The sequence below is a fragment of the Castanea sativa genome, chromosome 10 (genome assembly GCF_040712315.1).
Source record: "Castanea sativa cultivar Marrone di Chiusa Pesio chromosome 10, ASM4071231v1".
In the NCBI taxonomy this organism is placed as follows: domain Eukaryota; kingdom Viridiplantae; phylum Streptophyta; class Magnoliopsida; order Fagales; family Fagaceae; genus Castanea; species Castanea sativa.
Window position 1 is genome coordinate 6,445,979 of NC_134022.1, and position 10,570 is coordinate 6,456,548.

General features: G+C 34.3%; 1 pseudogene; it reads right to left on the reverse strand.

Moving 5' to 3' along the window:
• Positions 1 to 7,150: 7,150 nt before the first annotated feature.
• Positions 7,151 to 9,996, reverse strand: LOC142611932 (akuammiline synthase 1-like; annotated as a pseudogene).
• Positions 9,997 to 10,570: the final 574 nt, after the last annotated feature.

A 10,570-nucleotide genomic window follows, 5' to 3' on the forward strand; every position in this document is an offset into this window, starting at 1 on the left:
CTTGTCTGTTTGGTGCTGACTACGATGGTAGCTTTATGGATTGTCATCTGTTGTAGTACTAGTATTTACCTATCATTGTATTCTATATTTGACACAATTGTATTATCGGTAAGTAGGTTGTGTATGTATTTCTAACCTTCAACATATGCTGATGGTACGCATATTTTGTGAACTGTTATGCTCCAAGGGATAACAATTACGTATCTTGACTGTAGGATGTGTAGTCCTTTGTATTATTGGGACGATACAATTGTCCAAGTTATGTATGTTGACTGTAGGATGTGTAGGGCACGTGTACTGTTTAGATACCACGTGTAGGTATCATTTTTGTACACCATGGATGTGTAATGCCAATGGTGAAAGTACATTATGTGCGTTTTGCTATAAATATTATGTAATTATTTAGATGTTCTTTGTTGATGTTGCAGTAGATGATTATTTTTGTGCTGGTACAGGTTTGTTTTGAAATGCAGGTGTTTCTTTGTAAGACATTTCATATTTTCCCTAAAATGTTTGAACAAACCAAACATGGGAAAACGTATACTGTAAAACGAATTTCGAAAATGTTTGAACGAAGCAAACATGGGAAAATGATTACAGTAAAAAGAATTTCGAAAAATGTTTGAACAAACCAAACATAAGAAAATGAATACCATAAAATGAATTCCGAAAAATGTTTGAACAAACCAAACATTGGAATTCATTTTCTGCCACAAACACAACTTAAGTTTCGAGGAAATGCTGTTCATGTGCTCCACTTTCACGGAAATCGCTTTGTTCTTAGTTCAAATGTATTTTATATATATATATATATATGTGAGTATTGACACCATTGTAAGGCAACAGCAATAGGAAATACGTAGTTCACTTTAACTGATCTGTTTCGATCTTGGTTTGTTGTTGGGGGATAAATTCTTCATATGTTCACTTTTTAATGTTCTATCTTCACCTTCATGAACTACACTATACATATTATTATTATTATTATTATTATTATTATTATTATTATTATTATTATTACTTTCTCTTTTCTTGATGAAAAACTATATATATTCCATTAACCAGTTCGTGCTTCTTGCTTTCAATTTCATTATATATATTATATTGTCACAGAAACAGCTTCACTTGGTATTTAGAATCATTAGATATGAATTTAATTGGTCTGACTTCACTGTTAGAGTAGTTATAATCCATAGATGAAGTAGGTAAGGCCATTTTTAATTTCTAGCCAATGAGTGTAAGTAGTGGAAGACTTTTTAATTATTTTATTTTATTTAATTATTATTTTTTGGATCTAGTTAACGGATGTTCTCAATTCATTTATTAATGAATCATTTTAGAAAATTTTTGATATCATTTTTATAAAATATAGAAAGAGTTGTCAAAATAAGAATAATTTTTTTATAAATTTTTTTTGCCATAACATCTTTTTTAAAATGATTCACTAGTAAGTACCTGACATTTGTTTAATTTTTTTTCCTTTTTTTTTTTAATCATTCCGCCTCCTGGAACTATGAATCACCATTTAAGTTGAATCTATACAACAGGTTTGTGATAATTGACTCTTGGTTGTATTTATAAATTATACGATTATAAAATAAGATCTCTTCTCAAAAAAAAAAAAAAAATTTTTTTTAAATGACTAGCTTAGGGTATGTTTGGATAGAACTTATTGCTGAAAATTAAAAACTGAAAACTGAAAACACTGTAGCAAAATAATTTTTAAATATGTGAATAGTGATGTGAGACCCATTTTTAATAAAAAATTGATAAAAAAGTACATGAACATTATGCGCACAGTACATGCACAGTACGTGCACAGTACACGCACTGCACATATGTCCCCCTTTGAAGCAGAAACCAAAAAAAAAAAAAAAAAAAAACGTGAACGCAGCAATAATGTGAATCAACGCACTCTTAGAGGGCGTTTGGATTTGCGTTCCTGCGTCCACGTCTGCGTTTTTGCTTCTGTTTTTTTTTTTTATTTTAAAACCCAGCCGCATGTATTGACTTTTCAGCCATGAACAGTGCACAAATGCACTGTTCATGGGTCTCACAAATTTCACTTTTCAGCAACTTTTTCATTAAAAATGAGTTCTACAGCACTATTCACACATTTAAAAATTATTTTGCTACAGTATTTTCGGTTTTTAGTTTTTAATTTCAGCAAAATAAGTTCTATCCAAATAGACTCTTAGTCGTGATGATCATTTTCTAACAGGCCCATAGGGAATTTGAAAATTAGTTTCGTGATTCCTTATAAAAATACTTTGGTTTACGGCTCACCTACTTTGATGTGATCTTATCTGGCGGCCTTGAATGATTGATTATTCAATTCCCTAATATTTTTTTTAATAATTTTTAATCCTATCCACACTTCACTGGCTCATCCACGACGCGCCACAAGTTTTTTTTCAACTTTGCAAGAAGGCCATGTTATATCACATTTGTTTTGAATCAAGTATTTTAAGGGTCAAACTTTTCTTTTTCTTTTGTTTTATTCTTGGTCCTTTCGAATTTAGTTTTACTAATGAATATAGGCAAAACCTTTCTTCTTCTTTTTTTATAATTTTTTTTTCTTTTCTGGGAAATATCAGTTGCCATATTAATGTATACCATAGTTTTTGATAATGGAAAATCATCTTAGTCTAGAGCTTATACTATTGTATGGGTAATGATTGGGTCCTGTACTGGATCCTATCCATTGGGTTATGGCATTCATGTCTCTATTTTACATGCACGTCTTTTGTAAGATAATTACGGGACTTAGTCATCATGCTGACTTTTTTGCAGGCCTTGATTTGCCAAATTCATGTGGTATGTACGGCTCACTTACCTTGTGAGACGATCTAGCTTGAGTATATATATTTGAGGTAAAATATATATATTCAATTGCTTGATTTTTTTTTTTTTTTTAAGTTTTTAGTTTTTGTCCATAATTATCACGAAATAGTCAATGCATCAACACCCAAGAAGTTATTCATTTTCTCCATCGCATGCAGGAAGACTATGTTTCAAGAGAGCCAATTTCATACCGAAAGTTGTATCGGTTTTACTAGTAGAACGATAAATTTCAGTACCGTTATTTTTTATATTTATAAATATATATATATATATATATATATTATAATAAATATAAAAATTTACCATAAAACATTTCCTCAATTCAGAAAAAATTATTCATGGTTTTAAACTTTAGTATCAATTAAAAGAAAAAATATATATAATATAAAAAATAAAAAGCTTAAAAGTTACCATTGCATACTAAGAAAACATAATACTAATAAGTTAATACAAATGAGTTACCATTCTGCCCTAACAAAAATTTAAAAATTACGAAACTTAAAAAAAAAAAAAAAACTTTTTTTTTTGTACCGATCGGTATTGCCCGAAATTGGCCAGTATTTAAACCGGTACGAAATGTTGATGTTTCGATACCGGTATAAATACTGATATGGTACATACTGTCTTGTACAGCCAGTACCAGTACAGTATTGACTACCTTGCTATGTTCATGTTGTTTTAGGGTAAAACTTTCTTGTTGTTTAGTTTTCTTTTCAAAATATATATATTTTACTTTTGAAAAGTTAAAGAATAAATTATTCGAAACAAGTACTTAATATGTTTTCCCACCAGTGATATAATTTTCCCACACATACCATCTCAGACCTCTTTTCGAATGATCGCATTTAGGTTTTTCCATGAAACTTGTTAGGGCTAGGTGTTCCTTAGTGTGTACGTTACTAACTCCTGGGTTGGGGTAGTGGAGAATTGAAGTTGCCAACTATATACTGTTCCTATGAACATAAATTAATAAATAAAATGCATTTCATAATTTATATAATGTTATTCCATATACACTATTTTACCATAAAATGGAGAATATATTGAGAGATATTACCTAGTTGGTGCTAGAATGTATCTCATAATATAAGAAATAAATTATTACCATCAATTCCATAAATTTAAAGTTGGTGGACTTGAGGTGCAAATTAGGTCGTTCTCTTGACAACGCTTCACACACCGTTTACAATTTTTTTTAGTGTAATAGACTAACAATTTTGCATGCTATCCCTGAGATACAACTATTCCAGCTACTAATTTGTATACCTTTACAAGTATACACTATTTATAAGGTGAGAAGTTCTCAAATAGTATTTATTTTACCCATAAATGTATATATAAAAATGGTAGTATTTTATTTGAGGCTTAAAGTTGGTATATGTATATATAAATATATAATTAAGCAGATGGCGAAGAAGAAAGTAAGAATTTGTTATTAAAGAGAGAGACTTAGAAAACATATATTATCTCTTCCTCTTTTAACTACTTAGTTAACCACAAATTTTTATTGGTCGGGATGAGTTTCGCATATAGATTCAAGGAGAAATCTTATGTTAACATCCTTTTAACAACAGTTTCAAAATAAATTCTAATTGAAAGACTATTATTTGTGAGTAAAAAAGTTATTGTAGGGGCACTGGGCCCAGTAATTTACCAAAGATGGCCCAACAAAGTCTTTTGGACTAAAAACCCAAATCCGAGGACATCAAATGATCTAGGAGTACATGAATGTACTTCATAAAGGAAATTCCAAGTAAAGATATGATAAACGAGTGACCAATTACGTCCGAGAAATAGAGTTGTCCTCGGGTTTTTAAGCCGAGGTCATAAGAAGAGAGGTTTAGTGTCCCCGGGCTATGTTATAAGAAATCATATGATTACAAGAAGATACGGTACACGTGGAGGACAACAGGAAGAGCGGTGGAATATCTAAGGTAAAGTTGCTACCACTGCCCATACATTAAAAGCTCTGTAAATTGATATACTGACTGCATAGATGGAAAGATGGGACCTGAGCATGAGATTTGGAACTTGGTCCCTGACCCCAGCGGACTTTGGGGAAGAATTGATGGGACAAGTATCCCAAATCAGCGTTACAACCATGAGGTGGAAGATGATAAAGAGAAGAAGAGGAAGTATAAATAAAGAGAAAGACCTTCGGAAAAAGGGAGCTTCTTTCTGGACAGGAGAAAGATAATAGTATATGATAATCTACAATTGTAACCAACCTTAGGAAGCAATATTATAAACTATCCTCGGATTGTGTCCGAGGAGAAGCTTTTAGTTATACTCTTACAAATAACTCTTTATTTCGTGCCATTGGGCCCGGAGCCCGTTCTTCTCTATGTTATTTAAAACCATCCTTGAGAACTAGATTACAAACCCACTCTCTATAAATTTATTGTAAAAGGGCCTTTCAAGCCCATTTCCAACCTTAGATTGGGAGTTTGAATTGTGTTCTTACAGTTATGTTAGTGGTGGGTCCCGCAACTAGAATTTGTTGTAAAATAGTGGTAAAATATTGTGGATGTTGTTTGTTTGTTTGTTTAGACCTCTTAAAATAGATTGTTTAGCCTAAAATATTAGCCAAGTGATTACTTAAGTTAATTATGAGATATAGGTTAAATAGTGAAAGATTATATCATGCAAATAGCGGAAAAGTAAATAACACGCAGACATGATCACCCAAGAAAACCAATGAAATGAACTGTTTCAAGATAAAAACTTGGGAATGATTTGACTTACCTATCCTCAAGGTAAACAAATCCACTAATAGAGAATTGAAGTTTTTACAAAAAATTTAACTCTAAATCTATTGCTACCTCCAGTAGTAACTTACTGACACGACCATGTGTAAGCTCCAAATTTACAAACTCTTCTCTCTTGGATTTGCAGTACACAAGCTCCCACGCTTATGACTTTGAAATTTCACTCAAAGGTTTTAGATTACCACTAGTTGATCTTGCAGCAGCAACTTGGTTTCACCAATTCTTGATTGTAGATCTCTTGATTCGGTAGATGCTTATTGAGTTAGACGGTACAGAACCCTTCAAAACGTGGTTAGGGTTTTCTTTTATACTTAAGAGTGTTAGACTGAAACCTTAAATGTTTTCATGGGCTTGGGTCTGATTGAAAATTCTGTTAAATATGTATTTCTGCGATTTTCGATTGGTCGAATGTAATTTTCAATTGTTGAATTCTTTTTTTGTAGCTTGAATGTTCTTGAGACCTGACTTGAATCACCTTGAGCAATGTTTAACACTCATTCTGGACATATTTTTGTTCTTGGTTTGCTAACTTAAACAAGTAGGACACTAAACATTTAATCTTACATATTTATAACCTAACAATCTCTCCCATTGAAAATCCGTGACAAAATACACACATATATATGAATTGCTCAACTTAAGAACTAGCCCAATTTACAAAGTGTTGTCCTAATATAATCTTATCACAATCCACTAACTAATAGTTGCTAGAATAGAAAATATAGAGATATATTCTACAAAACTATAGAGAGGAAGAACGAATGAGAAATATTAGGGAAAAAGCTGCTACCACCACATTAAAGACTCTGCACCTACCTCTCTGGCCGCATTAATGAGGAAATGACCTCTGAACAATAGTGATCAGCCTTACAGCTATTATTTGAAGACTTCAAGAGGGTGGTGGATGGGACAAGTATCTGAATTGGTGATCTGTGCCATACGTGGAAGATAGAAGGAAGAAAAAATGAGATATAAAAGGAAGAGAAAGGCATTAGAGTAAGGGGGGAGGAAAAAAGAGAAAAAAAGAAAGAAAGCATTGTGCACATCATCTTCAATTTTAATCTATTATTTGGAGAAGGAAAGCCAATACAAGTCATCATCGGTTTACGTCCGAGGAGAATTTCTGTTATTTTTGTCTATTGATTGTGTAGATAGTGGCAATCTAGCCCACATATTTGTTGTCCAATATTCATAAAACCTAGGTTTCAAACTCACGCTCTACAAATTTGATTGTATAAGGTTTTTTGGACTGGAACCCATCACGCGATTGGGTCCGGGTACAAATTGTGCACTTACAATTATTATTTTTTTGAGAAACAAATATTTATTATTCAACTTTGTTAAGTACATGTTTGTTGATTTTACACAGTGAAAAAAGTTATATAAATATATGTATTTTTTCTCTCATTTTAATGTGTTTTTCCAATCAAAATTGTATATAGGTGGAAAGTACTTAAGCCTTGTCAAACAGTAGTCAAAGCTGTTTCTTGTGACCATCATACAACTTGCCTTTCTTGCAAGTGACACGTGGAAAAAGTTTAAGGAAGTCTGTCTGGAACAGTTGATGTGACCTCTTCCCAACATGCCAAGTCGAACTGGCATACAGACAGATTGTCATGTTTTATCCTAATCTTTTTAATATTTTCCAATAATCCAACACTCACACCCTATGCATGCTAGCTGTGGCTAGATAGTGGGATATGATATATACATTATAAGAGCATTCTTATCAAGATGGGCAAATCCTAAAAATGCTAAAATTTAACCTACAAAATGCTATAAATACTAAAATACATGCTCCATCAATAATCTCAAATCTCATTTATTTTACAATTCAGCTATAGTGGACTGCTATGTCTAGCAGCCCATTGTAGCAAGATTGTAAAACAAAAATACATTTTATATTCTTTCTTTCTTCTTTCTCCGGACATTCTTTTCTCTCTATGATTTCTGTTTCGTCTGTCTCTCCTTGCTCCCATTTCTCTGCTCTCTCGCTCCCTCTACTCGACGTCTCTGCCTCCCTCTCCGACGAAACCTAGGCCGGAGCATCAAGCCAAGTTGATCCTTATCGCAGTGGTTTTTTTTTTTTTTTTTTTTTTTTTTTTTAAGTTTGTGATTTGATGTTAGATTCGCCAGTGGTTGTGTGGGTTATGGCTTTGGTGTTTTGGGTCGTGGTCTGATGTGCTTTAGCTATGAGCTTCGGCGATTTTGTGGGTCTGGGTTCGTTGACTTGATCGTTAAGATTATGTGACCAGCGTGGATGTGGGTCTGCATTTGTGGGTGTGGGTCTGTGTTTAGCGTGGATTGTTGACTTGATCGGTCTCATTGGCGTGGGTCATCGAGAGGGAGAGAGGGTGAGACAGCGAGACCGAGAGGGAGACAATGAGACCAGAGAAAAAGGATGAAAAAAAATAAAAACAAAAGAAAAGGAATAAAAAATTATAAAGAAATAATATTTAAATGAAGTTGTAAAAAAAATAGAAGTTTTGATGTTTGGTATATTGTAAAATGAAGTGTTAAAATTGAAAAAGTAGTGTTTTAAGATGGTAAATGCTAAATTTTTTGCAATCCTTGATAAGAATGCTCTAAGAGACCTCATTTCATCTCATCCACCTTGTAGAGAAACACCATTTTTCTAAGAGCTGAAAAAACTCCTAACCTCGCTTCTCCTTTTCTCTCACTATTGTCATACATTTGAGAGAAATTTTATCACCTTCACCTTCTTGTGGTCAAGTTCATCCAGCTATTCCAATTTCATGAAATTTTAATTACTTGAAACAGGCTGGAACTTTCTCGGTTGGATTTAATTCGTTGCAGAAGAGCACTTCACATTCAACCTTTCCTTGACACATTGGTGGCATGTGGAAGGCATGAGTTTGAGCTTGTGGAGTCATGGTCTTCCCAATAATGCATGGTAAGGAACCATTGAGTCTTGGACTTCAAACCTCTTTTTTTTTTTTTTTTTTTTTAATTTCTAGTTTTTTAATTAACATTTTTTAAAATCAAGAAATAAATAGTTAAAAAATAATAAAATTAGTAAAAAAAAGGGTTGTTTTGGAGTGTTAGCAATGCTGGGGTTCACTGAAGCAAATTCTAGAAGCTCCTCATGTTGTTCAAATATGGACATCTCTTCCTCATCTAAGGTTATTAGAACTTCAACTGCACCGTCAGTCGTGTCCTGCAAAGAAATGGTATTGCTCACAAGCTTGTTTATACTTGTGTTCCATACCGGCATGCCCTACCCGAAATCGGTTTCATTCAAAGGAAATTTGCACCAACTTGAGCATTTGTATACCACCAATTCCTTCCTATTCCCGAAGATCTCTGCCTTCTCCTTGAGAGCATCCATTAGAGCCGAGAAACCTCCCTCCCCTCTGAACTTGTTTGCCTTCTTGTTGAGGAAGTCATTCTTTTCCTCCCTCATGCTTTGCACTAGCTTGTGTACTTCCAGGTCGCTCTCTTCTTCAACAATCACTGCAAACGGCCACACGAAGTTTCCAAACACTGTGTCAGGCAAAGGCGGGTCCATTCTACCGCGGAGGTTCATTCCTTGAAACAACACGGTGGGCTTGAAAGACCCGGTTTTTGATTTGACAACCGCTGCTGCACATTTCCAGAGTTTTGCTAGTACTAGTTCCACACGTGAAGGATAGTATTGCTCTCGTGCAATCACGCTTATAACTTTTTCTTTAAGCTCAGCAATTTTAGAGGCCCTGATCACGAACCTCCCTATTTTGAACTTATCGCCGGAAATTTTCAGAGACGCTGACATTCCAGAAATATCCTTAGGCGGCAAGAGAGAAAATCCGGTTAAATTGGGGAGAATAGGTTCGCTTAAACCTCGACATATCTCAGTCCAGCTCTTTAACAGAGTTAGTAGCGAAGCAATATCGATAATCTTGTGTGAAAGGGAAACACTAACAGTGGTGCCACAGCAGCTGAACTTGGTGAACTTGATAAGCCACATGGAACCCTTGGACAATTCCAGGGTTTCAGGGTCAGTGGTGGGAAGGAATTGATCAAGTGTCTCAAAGTTTGGTTTGCTAAGGAAGTCGGAAAGCGGACTATCACAGCGGGCTTCTATGAAGAACCCACCATCGTCATTGCAGTCGATGGCAGAGGCATCAAGGAGGCGGCCAGCAAGGGGGTAGAAGCGGGTGAGGGTATCGGTCATAGATTGCTGGAGGAGTTGGGATTTACGTGAGAATTCCAAATTGGGGTCGGTGGTGATTGCATTGGCGGGGAAGAAGAAGGTCGTGTTGGCATGGATGGGCAGAGACAGCTGCTCAAGAAGAGAGAGTTCAAAAGTTTTGAGGTTGTGAGGAGTAGGTGAAGAACGTTTGATGCAAGTTCTGGAAACAATCTGAGTCTTCAACTGAGTCATGTTTGCTTGCTTTTGATTTTGCTGTTCTTACAGCTAATTGAATTTGGAATGAGTATGAATGATGCAGTTCTTTCTTCCTTTATAGATAGAAGAAGCAATGCTTCAGGATTTTAGTTCATTGGAAGATAGTTAGAGTGGAAATATTTTGCCTGGTCCTCATTTTCTTCAAATGCCCCAGTCTTGAGTCTTGTTTCAGTTTCAGACGGGCATAAGGTACAAGAGCTACATGTTATAATATTACGTACAAAAACTAGTCAACAAAAACAAAATCATATTTCTAAGTTTGATTTTCTCCCAAGTTATAGGGCATAAAATTAAGTATTTTGGATCGCCAACAGAACAATATATAGTTGTTGGAATATACATGGGAACATATATATATATATATATATTAGGTAAATTAGATTGCATTAAAACTAAAGACATCGGAACAAGCCGGTACGAGACACTGCCGAATTATCCTTTACATCAGCATATTACCGATCAATTTATCACCTAGAATAACTAAGGATGTTACTTTTACTATTTTTTATATTAATGAAAATAGAAGAAAACTATGCTAGGATAACACTTC